This window comes from Nomascus leucogenys, chromosome 7b (assembly GCF_006542625.1).
Source record: "Nomascus leucogenys isolate Asia chromosome 7b, Asia_NLE_v1, whole genome shotgun sequence".
Classification (NCBI taxonomy): Eukaryota; Metazoa; Chordata; class Mammalia; order Primates; family Hylobatidae; genus Nomascus; species Nomascus leucogenys.
In genome coordinates, this window is record NC_044387.1 from 18,652,835 (window position 1) to 18,669,548 (window position 16,714).

Below are 16,714 nucleotides of genomic sequence, written 5' to 3' on the forward strand. Positions count from 1 at the left end.
CTTAGCAGTTTATTTTTATTTTTTTATTTTATTTATTTTTATTTTTGAGATGGAGTCTTGCTCTGTCGCCCAGGCTGGAGTGCAGTGGCGCAATCTCGGCTCACTGCAAGCTCCGCCTCCTGGGTTCACGCCATTCTCCTGCCTCAGCCTCTCCGACTAGCTGGGACTACAGGTGCCCGCCACCACGCCCGGCTAATTTTTTGTATTTTTTTTAGTAGGGACGGGGTTTCACTGTGTTAGCCAAGATGGTCTCGATCTTCTGACCTCGTGATCCGCCCGCCTCGGCCTCTCAAAGTGCTGGGATTACAAGCGTGAGCCACCGCGCCCGGCTAGCAGTTTAAAACAACACACATTTATCACCTTATATTTTATGCAAGTAAGAAATCTGGGCACAGACTAGCCAGGTCCTGTTCAAGATTGAAATCAAGACGGTAGTCAGAGTTGAATTCTCATTTGAAAACTCAACTGATGAAGAATCCGTTTCCATTCTCATATGGTTGTTGGTAGTGTTACAGTAGGTAGTCAGGCAGACATAAGCAGGACAGAAGAGGGCTCCTGCCGCCCAGCCAGGAATGTCAGGTGATCATCAGGTGATAGTCTAAAACAATTGGTTGCAGCCAGTACCAGGGAAAGGCAGTGTCCTAATAGATAGAAAAAACTTGAAACTGTTGATCAGCAGCTTCCCAATAAGATCTCAGGAGTGGGGCAAGTGAGCTCAGGCATGCACATTAAGAGGCAAAATGGTGGAATTTAACCGGTATATGGAACATTGGTCTGGTAAGGGAAGAATGCTTCAAGTGGGCATGTGGACAACTCTAGAAAGCCCACTGCACTTGTGCTTCCTCCCAAGTGCTAGCAGAACACTGCACATGTGGCAGCCCATCCCAAGGGAAGAATCACAGGAGAAGGGATGCACGACCCTGGAAGTATGCCATTGTATAAAACTCCAAGTCAAAGATCAAACAGGGCACTTGATCTCTCAAGTTGCCTGCTTGGGCCTCTTTCAAGTATACTTTACTTCCGTTCATTCATGCCCTAAAACTTTTTAATAAGCTCTCAATCCTGCTCTAAAAATTGCCTTGTTCTCTCACTCTGCCTTATAACCCCTGGGTCAAATTCTTTCTTCTGAGGAGGCAAGGAGGTTGCTGTAGATCCGTACAGATTTGCTGCCTGTATCAGTAGGATTCCAGTTCTTGTGAGCTGTTGGATTGAGGAACTGTTTCTTGCTGGCTGTTATTCAGAAGCTTTTCTCTTTTTTTCCCTGCAAAGTAGCTTCTTCATAGGGTGGCTTACAACATGCCAGCTTGTTTCTTCAAAATGAACAGGTGAGAGAGTCATGTAGAAAAAAGAGTGCTTCAATCTTATGTATCACAATCACAAAAGTAAAATCTTATCACCTTTGCCATATTCTACTGGTTGAAAGCAGTCACAAGTATTTCCCACATTCACGGGTAGGGGGTCACAAAGTGAGAAGTGGGAATCATAGCAGCCACCTTAGAATGTGTCAGCCCAATATGTTTCTTTCTGTCTCATAATACAGTAGGATAATTTTACTCTTTACATGTTTCTTTTTAAAGTCTATGTCTCTGAACTTCCTACATCCTTTAGTATATCATTTTTTTAATGTAGCAAATCACACTTTTTAGTCATGTTGTATACAAGGTGAGAAGAGAGGGCATTTAGAAAGTAAAATCTTTCCATTTTGTTTTAAAATAAACTTATAGTAGTGGTAAACAGAAACAAATACACGTGGAAATGGAATACTCAGGATTGTACTTACCAGCAACAGGTTTTTAGACTTAGAAATTAGTGTTTAGCACTAATTTCTAAATTAGGGATTTATGTCATAATTTAGAAATTCACCTGCTGTCTGCCAATCAGACAGATAGACTTTATATCAAAAACTGTCATAAGAGACAAATAAGGTCATTATATAGTAAGAAGCCAGTTTATCAAGTGAATATAACAATTGTAACTATATATGTGCCCAATAAATTGTAGAACCTAAATATATAAAGGGAGTATCAACAGAGCTGAAAAGTTAAATAGACAGTAATACAATAATAGTAGAAAGAACAAAAGAACTACAAAACACTAAGAAAACAATTTTACAAAATGGCAAAGATATTAAAATGTCAAAGACATTTACAAAATGTCAAAGATATCAATATCAAAGATATCGATAGGTAAATATAGTAAGTCCTTACCTATCAATAATTACTTTAAATGTACATAGATTAAATTTTCCATGAAAATATGGAGTGGCTAAATGGAAAAACAAGATCTAAGTATATGCTGCCTATATAAGACTCACTTTAACTTTCAGAACACACATAGACTAAAAGTGAAAGGACAGAAAAGGATATCCCATGCAGATGGTAATCAAAAGAGATCTTTCGTGACTATACTCACATTAGAAAAAAAATAGAATTTAAGTAAAAAAAATTGCCACAAGGGACAAAGAAGGACATTATATCATAAAAAGTGGTAAATTTATCAAATGTCAAACGGACATAGCAATTATTAAAATATGCACACCCAACACTGGAATACTTAATTAAATAAAGCAAATATTAACAGAACTGAAGAAAGGCAGAAATATAATCAAATGCAATAATGGAAAAATATCTTGAGACAAAAAGAGAAACACAACATACCAAAACTTACGGGATGCAGCAAAAATAATTCTAATAAGGAATTCTTTAATGATAAATACCTACCATGAGAAAAAGATCTGAAAAAACAACATAACTTTATACTTCAAGGAAATAAAAAAAAGAAGAAAAATGGAAAACATACTAAGCCCAAAGTTAGAAGACAGAAGGAAAAAATAAAGATCAGAGCAGAAATACATATAATAGAGATTAGAAAATCAATAGAAAATATAAACCTTTAGATGGCCTAATAAAAAAAGACTCAACTTACAAATGAAAGAGGAGATATTATAACTGTTACAGAAATACAACGGATTATAAGAAACTACTTGGAACAGTTATAAGTCAACAAATTAAATAACCAGAATAAATAGATAAATTCTTAGAAACATACAACTTATCAAGTCTGAATATAAAAAAAAATAGAAAATGAAAGCAGACCAGTAGTGAATAAGATAGTAGGAACAGTAACGAAAATCTTCCAATAACAACAACAAAAATGCCTGGGACCTGATGGCCAATCCTTCTCAAACTCTTCCAGAAAATTAGAGAGGAGAAAATACTTTCAATCTCATTTTACGAGGGTAGCAATACTTTGATATTAAAGGCAGACCAAAGACACTTCCAGAAAAAATAATTATAGGCCAATATCCCTGATGAACACAGATAGAAAAATTCTTCACAAAATACTAGCAAACTAAATTCAACAGCACATTATAAGTATAACACAGCATGATCAAATAGGATTTATCCTTGGGATGCAAGATGGTTCAAGATACACAAATCAATAAATATAATACACCACATTAACAGAATGAAGGATAAAAATTGCATGGTTACCTCAATACTTCTAATAAAAGCATGAAACAAAATCCAATATCTCTTTATAATAAAAACTCTTAAATTAGATTTAGAAAGTCAGCTGAATGGGAGAAACTGCAATAATAAATAAAGAGATCAGGGTAAAATCCAATGAGAAGGGGAGTTTAATCGAAATTGTTAAAAGGGAATAACAGCAAGCATGTAGATCTAGGGGGGAAAACATTCCAAGCACAGGAAGCAATCAATTCAAAGACTCTAAGCAGAAGAATGCAGAAATATTCAAGAAACATCAGGAAAGTCAATGCACTTGAGCATGGTGAGCAAGGGTAGTATTATAAAAAGATGAAGACAATAAGAGATGTGCATGAGGATGATTATCAGTAATTTAATAGCTCATTGTGTATACTTCTAAATGAAATAAACTTGAAGGGACAGTATAGGAAAAGCATAGGACCCCCTTCCCTCTCTTATTTTTTCATATATGTTCAACTCCTATAAAGCAGGAACTTTATAGGAGTTGAACTATATGCCTACTGAAGAGAGTAGTCGAATTGTTATAGTTTATAATGTTTGGACAAATAATGGCAATATACAACTGACATGTATTACAGATAACGCTGATGCTTCTATACATGCTTGAGTTGTAAAAGCTGTGCTAATTAAAATAACAGTCATGCACAATTTCACACTAAATCTGTTTTTGGTAATTATTTTTCTGTGAGAACATAGTTTATTTTTGCATATTTGTGCATTCAGATTCACATTATCTGCCCCAGATCCAGTGTGAAAGGAAAATGCATGGTAAACTAATATTGACCTAAGAAAAAATAAAGTTGGTCCAAAATCCTATTAGACAAAGGATGCACATATCCTAAATAGAAGAACCATTTGTACAACAAAATGTCATTGAGGACTGAGACTGAAAATCCGATCCCATTAAGAAGAAAACAAACAATAGTACTAACACCAGAGAATTATACATGTGTGACATTTTCTGAAGATATGTACAAATGCTTGGCAGAAATCCATCATATCCACATCTCATTGTGCTTTATATTCTACAAGAGAACATAATGTATTATATTCTAAATATTCTATTTTTTTGTGACGCACATCAAAACAAGGTTCACAACAGATGTTTAAAGATATTTTTAGTGACTCCTGATACAAAACACTCGATGAATAAATTTAATTATATTTTACAATTATAGTCAATGGCACTAGTGAGGTATACCATATCCTTACATATGTTTTAAAATCTAAATGTATGTTTACTCAGTGGAGCCCCTTATGATTGATGTCATTGAATTCAGGTAGCTGGGGAGAATGTTTGCACAGATGTATATATCAAGGATTTTTTTTTATTATTCACGTTGGTATACCAGCTAAAGTGTTCCCTGTCTTCAGGACGGGATTCTGAACAGCAGCAGTAACCTAAGCAAAGTGGGATATAAAGCAATTTAATAAAGACATGAAAGTGGGGATGAAACTTGTTTTTGCAGAATATTACTCAACATTATCTTATTTGCTGTTTGTAGGCATTTTGAAATGTAACTAAAGAATTTATGTTGTAATTACTGTTTTAACCCACTTAGCTATGGCAAGTTTGCTTTGAAAGTTTTCTAAGATATCTAAAACATTGACTATTATTATTAAAACATATGCCATATTTTTATTAGGAAATTATAGGCACTCTTCTTATATATAATTTCTGTTCAATATCCCAATTTATGCATTAGTTTCCCTTTGGCAATAGTTACAAATAATGCTAACCTAGAACTAGGAGCCATTTACAGAGTAAACAGGACCGACCACAGATGTTTTCTATGGTAAGTTAAAGCCCTTAGCCATTATGATAAATTATGGAATAATCTTGTTGTGTATGTGGCCCACATATCCTGATACTGTGTTATTGGTAATTGGGTTTTTGTTGCTTTTGTTGATCAACATTGCTAAGAATTTATTCATTTTATTATCTTTTGAAAGAACTGGTGTTCTTCTTTTTATACTTTATTATTTCTCTATTTTTAATTTCTTAAAAAATTATTTTGCTCTATTTTATTTGCTTCTACTTATTTTAGATTTAGTTTGATCTTTTTCTGGCTTCTTAAATTGGAAACTTAAAAATGAACATTAAAGCCATATTTTATCTAACATAAGCATTTACATATAAATTACCCTGAAGCTCTGTTTTATATGCATTCCACATATTTATGTATGTTAGATTTTCACTATCATTCAGCTTTATGATGTTTTCTTGTCTTGTGTTTTGTTTAGAAGGCAGTGGATTATTTAGAAGTATGATGTTTAATTTTTATATATTCGAGATTTTCTATTACTAAATTTTAATTTAATTCTATTATAACCAGAGAACATGCCCTGTGTGACTTAAGTCATCTTAAACTTAATGAGATTCGTTTCATGGTCCAGCATTTGGCCTGAATTAGTGAATGTTCCATGTGCTCTTGAAAATAATGCATGTTATACAGTTGTTGGAAGTAGTGTCTTAGAAGTGTCAGGTAGGTATATGGTATTGTTCAAATCTTTCTTATGCTTACTAGTTTTTTGGGTCTGGTTGTTTGATCACTTATAAAAATGAAGTTGACTCACACCTGTAATCCCAGCAGTTTGGGAGGCCGAGGTGGGCGGATCACCAGGTCAAGGGATGGAGACCATTCTGCCTAACACAGTGAAACCGTGTCCCTACTAAAAATACAAAAAAATTAGCCAGGTGTGGTGGTGCATGCTTGTAGTCCCAGCTATCCGGGAGGCTGAGGCAGGACAATCACTTGAACCCAGGGGGCGGAGGTTGCAGTGAGCCGAGATCACACCACTGCACTCCACCCTGGGCAACAGAGCGAGACTCCATCTCAAAAAAAAAAAAAAAAATGAAGTTGAAATATCTAGCCATAAATATGTATTGTTTAAATTTCCTGCTTTAGTTATATCAATTTTTCCTTCATATGTGTTGAATCTCTGTTATCAGATAGATATCTATAACAATTGTTTTAATTGACCCTTTTGTTATTATAAAACATCAAACCTTTTCCTTTGGTAATTTTTCTTATCTTGACATCTACTTTGTCTGATATTAATATAGCAATGCAAACTTTCTTGTGATTAGTGTTTGTGTGGTATATCTTTTCCATTCTTTTGCTGTTAACGTATCATAATATTTAATGTAGCTTTGTGAAGAGCATATAGTTTTTTTAATCCAGATATAAAATTTTGCCTTTGAATGAAAGTTTTTAAGCCAATCAACATTTAATATAATAATTAATATGGTTGAATTTAAGGCTAAGATCTTGCTATTTTTTCTTTTTATTTCATCCATCGTTTGTTTACTCGTTTTTTGGCTCTTCCTTTTCTTCTTTCTTTCGGTTTGACGAAACAATTTTAGTGTTCATATCATATATTGTAATATATTTTAATTCTACATGTTATCAGCCCTACTATGCATATTTTTTGTTTTAATAATATAATTTAAACAACTTAAATTTTTTTAAGCATAAACTTTTACATTTAACCATATATTTGCTGTATCTAGTACTTTGTATTCTTTTCTATAGATCTAAGTTTATCTGTGGTATAATTTTCCTTCAGCCTGAAGAACTACTTTTGTATATCTTGTAGTATGGATCTTGTAGTATAAATTTTTTTTATTGAAAATGTCTTCGCTTTAATTCTTGAAGGATACTTATGCTGCATATGTAATTGTAGATTGAAAATTTTTGTTTCTGTTTTCTGTCTTAGCACTTTAAAGATGTTCTCTCTTTGTCTTCTGGCTCTTAGTTTATCTGATGAGAATTAAGCCATAATTCTTATCATTGTTGCAATGTACTTAAAGGCTTTTTTACCTATAGCTTTTTTTTTTTGGTATTATCCATGGCTTTAAGTAATTTAACTATAGTATACCTCGTTATCAATTTTTAATTTATTCAGTTGGGTTTATTAAACTTTCTGGATCAATAGAGCTGAAATTGTTTATTAAATTTGGAAACATAATTGACCATTTTTTCTTCTAATTTTTTATGCCTGAATATTTCTCTGTATCTGTCTTCTTTATTCTCTGTCTCTCACTCTCCCCTTTTTTTGACTTCATTTGCTAGCATATCCAATGAATCGTATTTTAGTTTAAATTTACTTCTTGAGATACCCAAAATCTTCATCTTTCCCTGTAAATTATTTAACTTAATCATAATAGTTACTTTAATTTTTTTTGTTGACTCATTGCAAACACTTGTTCATCAATAGATCTGTTTTTCATAACATTATTTTCTCCTACAATGGTATATAAATACAATGGAATACTACTCAGCCATAAAAAGGAATGAATTAATGGCATTCACAGCAACCTGAATGAGATTGGTGACTATTATTCTAAATGAAGTGACTCAGGAATGGAAAACCAAACATTGTATGCTCTCACTTCTTTTTTTTTTTTTTTTTTTTTTTGAGACAGAGTCTCGCTCTGTCACCCAGGGTGGAGTGCAGTGGCGCAATCTCGGCTCACTGCAAGCTCCACCTCCCAGGTTCACGCCATTCTCCTGCCTCAGCCTCTCCGAGTAGCTGGGACTACAGGCGCCCGCCACCACGCCCGGCTAATTTTTTGTATTTTTAGTAGAGATGGGGTTTCACCGTGGTCTCTATCTCCTGACCTCGTGATCCGCCCGCCTCGGCCTCCCAAAGTGCTGGGATTACAAGCGTGAGCCACCGTGCCCGGCCTTGTATGCTCCCACTTCTAAGTGTGAGCTAAGCTATGAGGATGCAAAGGCACAAGAATGACACAAGGGACTCTGGGGACTCAGGGTAATGGTGGGAAGGGGGTGAAGGATAAAAGACTACAAATTGGGTGCTGTGTATACTGCTCGGGTGATGGGTGCACCAAAATCTCACAAATCACCACTGAATAATTTACTCATGTAACTAGATGCAATAACCTATGGAAATAAAAAAATTTTAAAAATGTTTTTCTCTTTATTATTCTTGTATTTCTGCTTCTTTATGTTTCTGGACTTTTTTTATTGTAGCATGCACATTGTATAAAAACTGATGTATAAAATATTTTAAAATTTATTTATATTTTTGCTTACTTAAACTCTTTTCTCTGACAAGTTGTTAAGAGTGCGAGGCTGATTATTCAGAAATTTACTAAAATCAATTTGAGCTGGTGCTGGGCGACAGCTTTAATAAGAATGAGTTCACTTGTGAATGGACAACTTCAACCTCCCAAGCTGCTACCTTTTTAGCTGGGAAGGGGATGGTTGCAGTTTAATATACTTTCACTTCAGGAAGGGACTGAAAACACAAGAATAGCACTATGGTGGTATGTGATTTCTCTCTGTTGATGTTTGTTGATGCTTTCTTGACAAAAACTGAGGGAAAGGAACTGCTTTCCCTAATGGTCCATCTTTATGTTTATAACTGTTTCAAATTCTTATTTTTTCTGCCTACCCACACTGTATTCCAAAGAGTCTGGTTGATTTTCCCTCATTCCCATAAAATATTTCTATGACAAGCCCCCCAACATTCCCATGCTAGAGGCCCATCTCCAGGTCTGGAAGGTTATAGTTGCTCTCTGAGCTTCTTTCTCTCTAGACTTCAGTTCACAAGAAATCTCTTATTCACCACTTTTCACTGGCTGTGTTTTTTTAAAAAAGTATGATTGGCCAGGTGTGGTAGCTTACGCCTGTAATCCCAGCACTTTGGGAGGCCGAGTTGGGTGGATCGATTGAAGTCAGGAGTTTGAGACCAGCCTGGCCAATACTGTGAAACCCTGTCTCTAATAAAAAAATACAAAAATTAGCTGGATATGGTGGCTCATGCCTATAATCCCAACTACTCAGGAGGCTGAGGCAGCAGAATCACTTGAACTTGGGAGGTGGAGGTTGCAGTGAGCCAATGTCGCGCCACTGCACTCCATCCAGCCTGGGAGACAGAGCAAAACTCTGTCTCAAAAAATAAAAATAAAAAAAAAATAAAAAATAAAAAAAGTATTATTTGTATTTTCCCAGATTTAACTTGTTTTCACCATGGGAGAAAGGTCTTTTTCTGCCTTCCTATTATCTCCTAACTCCAGATGAAAGTTCTTCTTCACTCCCTGTATGCCAAAAAAAATCAGCTTAGAATTTAGATTCATTTTATTCCTAAAGAATGGGAACAGTGCCTTATTTATCTTTATGTTCCCAATACATAGACTTGTTCTTTAAAAAGTTTGAAAAAATAAAAAATGATTCTTATACCACCCAAATAGTGGGAACAGTTGTTATGTGTTTAAAGTTGAACTATTGACAACTACTCAGGATATTTTTAGAGATTTTCTTAGAATAATCAATGAGTAAAATTCCACACATAGACTTGACTGTATAGAAAACTAGCAAAATCTAATCAAGGAAACCTAAAAGAAAATAACGGTTTAGACAAGACTCATTTTCACGTTGATATGCACTATCATTATCATCATCATTTTATTATTATCTTCAATATCACAACTGGCGTTTATTGAGTTTGTTATGAACCCATCTTTATGTTGAGATTTTTATGAGCTGTCTCATTTAATATTCATAAAAATGTTATAGGAAAATTACTATTATAAAAAGCAAATTAAATGAAAGAGTAAAAAATTGCAATGAATCTTTAATTTTTTAATTCAACATTTCTCAATATTTATACAGAGATATCCAATGGGAAATAAACTTAAGCACATTGATGTATTTTTAGCTGTGATTCTCACTGGTGATTGTAATATATTAAATTTAAATAATGCATAAAACTTTGCAAATAATATAAATGTGAGTTATTCTGCAACCCACCTTCTAGTCTGCATTCTGTTGAAAACAATTGTGTGTTATATAAATATAAATAATTATATGAGTGGCATTTGCAGAGAAGGATTCCTTCTTTAATGTATTAATAGAATCGATGTAGAGGTGATTATATCGGCATACACAAAATAATACATAATATGTTATTTAATTTTCTTTTGTACTAACCCTTGGAGTCTCTTCTTGACATGAGAAATATGGGAGAAAATTAGTGAAACAGAGTTTATGTAAAAATAAAATTTCATGTCAGTATTCCTTATAAAAATAAAGGAATTAAGAATATCCTGCCACATTCAACTATATGCTTCTGTCATGAGGTTTTATACTATATTACATAACTCAACTATTAAATGTGCCATATAAAAATATATATCCGCGTATAAAAATATATAAAATTATATATACACATATATTTTGGTTGTAAGCCTCAGAAATCACTTTAGCTAATTTAACAAATTGAAATTTACCAAAAACCAGAATTCGCTTAAAGGATAAAGGGTTTTTGTAGAGTCAAAGGGGTATTGATTAATCAAACTTAGAAAGTTTCAGGAATCAGGGAATATCAAGATTTCCAGATAGTAGGAGCTAATTTCTTCAAGCACCTCCACTGATATAATTTGGCCTAAGAGGAAAATCTGAGGGGGAGAGAGTCCACTTGGATTAATCTGGGTTAAGTGTCAACTTCTTGGAGGGTAGAGGGCAGAGCACCTTGAATTACAGAATTTATCAAAGGCAAATTTTACTACTGTGAACAGAACAAAGGGGTTGTCGGTACCTGTGGCTTAAGGCATCAAATGTCTTATATCACTTAGAAGAAGAGTATAAGCAGAAGTAGCATACAAGTGGAGAAATATTAAATGAGTAATTTAGCAGGTTATAGTCTACTAATGTATAGTAGAGGAGAATATTACCATTATTAAATAACTTTCCATATTTATTTTGTATTTGCAAAATATTCAAAGGTATTGGGAACTTAGCTTTCAAGTAAGGTAGTAAAATGGTACATTTAGAAGTCAGTAATAAAAGGTAGTGGTTTGCATTTTTGGAGGCTAAACTTCATATTTCTGAGGTAGGAAAGATTCAGAAAAATGGCATTCTTCCTTGTTTAACTTTAGTCTATTATATTTCTTGGTGTTAGCACACTTTCAGCAGCTTTCCATCATTATGTCAGGGTAGTACTTCATAATATTTTTCACATTTTCTGCCTCATACATCAAACTATAGAATTTTCTCCATAAGGCAGAGCTGTCATTCTGTAAAATTTTTAGCAATGTTCTCATTTTTATCTGACATCTAGAAATACCTAAAGTAATAAAGAATCATTCTTACCTCATATTTGCTTTGGTTTTCATTCTGTCCCTGTCAGTCTATATACAGTATAGCAAGGGAAGATTTATTTAACATCCTTTTGGGTGTTCTAGAATCAGACAAAGAATCCTTACCTTAGCTGGTTTTTTTCTCACAGAATTTTATATAAAAGTATAACATCTATACTTAAAATAATACCCTCCTCATGAAACTTTACTTTTTTGCCATGAATAATTTCTTTCCATTAAATAGAAGTTTACATATATATAAACATGTGTATCTATATATGTACTGTATATGTATGTACACATACACACATACCTATACATATATACACATATAGTGTATATATAAAAATCCACAACCACAAGGATAAAAAGACTTCATTTCTTTAAGAATGTTAGTATTTTGAGCAATTTAATGAACATATAAGGAAATTACATTTATGTTGTTTAGTATTATCTCATAATAGCTTTCAACTAGCTATCAAGATATTTGTAAAATATGATTTTACCAAACATCCAAGTTTCAGTTGTATTCTGAGAATGCAAACTAAGCACTAAAATGAATCCTTATTTTCAAACAACTTTTTCCCAAAATGGTTTCATTAAAAATATATATCTAATACTAACATTTTTAACTTCAGGGCATAAGACTTTGAAATGATTAGTTGTAAAAGCAAGCAGTAATACCTGAAATTCATTCAGGTAATTAATAATTACCTGAATATCTAAAATGTTATATAATTTTATAAATACGATTATGTTTTTTTAATAGTTTTATTATGAACAATAAACATATTTTATGGAGCACTTACCATGTGCCAAACACCATGTAAATGCATTAACTCAATGGATCCCCAAATAAAGCAGGGTATGGCTGATATTCTTACTTAATATTGAGGAGATTGAGGCTTAGAGAGGTTATCCAATTTTTCCAAGTCCATAAAGCTTGGAATAGTAGAGCTGCCATTTGAACTTCAGCAGTCAGACTTCAACTCTCTGCTTCAATTACTCAGCAATATTACATCAGATAAAGAAGTAACTTCATTGTACAGAAACCAAAGAACACCAGGCTGAAAATATTCCAATATATTTTAATCAAATTTATAATTTTCCTAGCCTTGACTTCATAACAGGGCCAAAAGAGATAGTATAGATGATATATTTCATTATTCCAATCAATAATCTGTTTTGACATAAAAATAAACTCCAAAACAGAGCTATAAAAGTAATCAATACACACCATAAGAAAATACATCTTTTAGTATATTTCCAGTTAGTGCACCTGAGAGGACTAGTTTTGTGTTCTAAGATGGAGACCAGAGTGATCCATAGAGCTTGAGAAGTGATATATGCTCTTACCTTCTCAATATACCTTACAATGTTAATAATAGAATGCTGAAGTCAGCTTATATTTATTTATTTTAGTGTTTTTAAATTTATTTAAAATAATCAGTGAGTAAGTACATAATTTGGAAAATGTCACTGAAGAGAAAGTGAAAAATCTAATTTCTATGATACAACGTGAGAAGTTTGGTTTGAATGTTCTGACCAGGAGATATTAGATCTTCTAAAAGCAGTCATAGACATAAAATCAGATAAAGTGACTAGCTGTCATGAAGAATTGGTAGAGAGTATAAGTGATTATTTCTGAATGCCAAGGATATAATTGAGCTGACTAGGATTTGCAAAAATGCATTAATGCATTATCAATTTATAAAGGTATGTTTCGAAATTGTTGTCTTTCACTGTTTGTTTTGCATGTGAAATTAGATGAAGAGACAAAACCAAAGTAGTTTATAGTATTTCCAAAAGTTTCTTTTACTAAAGATTCTCGTTATCATACTTTCTTAAATGGATGACAACATCGGGTTTTTTTGCATTAAATAATAGCAATACAGAGGTTACCTTCACTCATAGCATAAGATGAAGGTTTTTTTTTTAAGTTTGATTTAGCCTTTCATTATAAAGATACAAACCAAAAAGTGCATTCAAATTTTATTTTTAATAATGATAATATTGAATAGTTTTCTGCATTTCTAAATAATTTTATTCATCACAGCTTGGTTTTGTAATAATGTCTACATTTTGCTTCAAAATTAATTTTAATATACACAGGATACATAGAAATATTTTTCTTTAAATAATTGAATTTTTAAAATGTGTTTGCATTTCCAGACCTGATTCTGTAATTTAGATAATATGACACCAGGTGGCAGGAGTGTGTCCATAAATAAATTGAAACAGCCATTTTTTTCTAGCAGTTGACAAAACACTACATTTCGCATTTATTTATAAAAATATAACTATTAGATGACCAGTACAGTAGCAATGAGTAGATATTCTCTTAAAACTTGATGCTTTTAGTCATATGTTTTTAAAGGTAAAGAAGAAAAAGAAATGATCTTTTGTCCAGATGAACTTGCAAATGGAATTTCAGATTTTCATTATGTAGATTTTTTCATTTTTAATTAAAATCACTGAATGACCAAGAAAGTGCTCCACTTTTATTATTCTATCACTGAGACACTGGACTTTGGTAACTTCTAAAGTGATGGATTAGATATATGAATCTTTCCAACAAAAAAACAGTGCAATTTCTTCATGCTTTGTCCATTTTACCTTATCCACTAATACTGAATCCGAGGTGAGAGTTAAATTATCAATCTCCATTTTCAGGTGTCAGCCTCTTAAATAATCATCTTCCCATGGCTGTCTGGGCACATCATCACTTCCTAAAGTAATGACATCCACTCAGAGGTTGTTGGAAGAATTTCTCATACTGTGTCTTTACTCTCTGTTGGTTGTCACTTGCCTGTTCTTTTCCAACGATATCTACCTCTTAAATTAGTGAAAAATTTGTGTTTTCCTGGCCAATTATCCTGATTCTTGAAACTTAAGGGCTAATGGAGCATCATGGAAAAATCACTGCAATACAGGAATCTGAGTCAAACTCCAGTTTCTGCCACATTCTAGCCATTTCTTCACATCTGTGGGTTTCTGGGCTACATATGTACATATATGTACAAAATTCTGAACTTGAACTGGATGGTAATGTTTCATTCTACTTTTAATATTCTCTAATTCTAGTTGTCACTGGCTGTAACACTGATGATTTGGATGTGGTTAGTTTACTTTGATAATAATACATGTTTTATGATAATCATTACAATCAATATGTCTGGCATGATTTTTAACAATGTAATTCTTTATGTATTTCATTAGGCAATGTTTCTTAGCCCTCATGGTCTGTAAATATGTTGAAATAAATTTCAGTCCCAGTGAATTGTACCAACATTAAATGAGAAGATGCAGGGCGTTTCAAATTGGCATGGGTCAATTTTGGGGTGGGAGCAACACTTTGCTAGAGTCCATATGAGCAATTAGAGGGACCAGAAGTACACTATCTACCCTGCTCACTGGCAAAACAGCAGGCCTAGATAAATACTTTTCTATTCAAATATGAGTAAGATAAAAATATTTTTTAAAGTATAACCTCCTCCAAGAAAAACAATTAGGAGAAAAGCAGACACAAAGCATATCTGTACAAATAATTTCCAAAATTAAAATATGAAAGTATCATATTATATGCTTGATGTTATCAAATATATCAAAGAAGAAATGGCCTCTGAGAAACAAGAGCTTGAACCCATAATAGAAAAGAAAAATTTGGATGAAGACAAAAATGCAAAGAAAATAAACCGATGTTAAAAAATAAAAAAGCTTAAAAATACCAAACATCCTACTGGCAAAGGCCATATCTGAAATTTATGGAAAATTTAATCAATGGTTTGATTCATAAGCTTAAACATAAAAGACTTACCAATAATGCAATGGGAGAAGATTGAAATTGATTTCAATGAAAGAGTTGGTTTGGATATTGAAGAACAGAGAATGGTGATCTAATCTAACATTACAGTTCCTGCAGGAAGGCAACCAACAAAAAATGGAAGATTTTCTAAAAGTTTTACATTTATTAACATATTTAATTTTTATGATTACTTGGTGAAATAGGTGCTATCATTGTCCCCCTGTTATGGATAAAGAAACTAAGAAACAGTGTTTAAGATATTTACAGAGGGTAACATAGACGATAAGGGCAGAGTCAGGATTAAAACCCAGCTGGTCTGACTCCAGAGCATGTTCTTTTACCTAGTATTTCATTATATTATAATAAAAATGAAAAAGGAAAAAAAAACTTTGCTACTAATGTGATAAACATTTTATATTATTATGTACACAATTCTTAAATGCATATAGGAGAAACATCATTAAAAATACAAAATATAAGGCCAGTGCAGTGGCTCACACCTAAACTTCAGCACTTTGGGAGTCCGAGCCAGGTGGATCACTTGAGGTCAGGAGTTCAAGACCAGCCTGGTCAACATGGAGAAATGCTGTTTCTACTAAAAAGATACAAAAATTAGCTGGGTGTGGTGGTGGACGCTTGTAATCCCAGCTACTAGGGAGGCTGAGGGAGGACAATCTCTTGAACCCTGGAGGCGGAAGTTGCAGTGAGTCGAGACTGTGCAACTGCCCTCCAGCCTGGACAACAGAGCAAGGTTCTGTCTCAAAAAAGAAAACAACAGCAACAACAAAAACCTCAAAATATAGAGATTCCATTTTTTAAATCAAATATAAATCTTAAAAATAATTAATTCATCCTAGGGAAGACAGTTGTTTTCATATAAAATATCAGATTTCTGAGAATTTTCTAGAAAGTAATTTGACTATATGCATCAGAAACTTTACAAAACTTTTAGATTTGGCCTTTGGTCCAGGGATTTTGAATCTAATGGGTGCCCTAAGAAAATACATAGCAATGAAGAATCCAAAATATTGCATTATTTGTTATACAACTTGGAATTTGGGAATAACTAAATATATTATAATGGGAAAATATTTATCAGCCTTGACTGTTCATCACAATCTTCTGCAGAGATTCTACCAAAATTATAAACTCAGAATTTGTAAAAAGACCCACAGGTAATTAGTTTGAGTTAATGCTAAATAAATTATGGTACCTAATAGTATTATACATATACATTTATATAATTTTATATTTAAAAATTAAAATATAATAAAATATATAATTCTATTATTT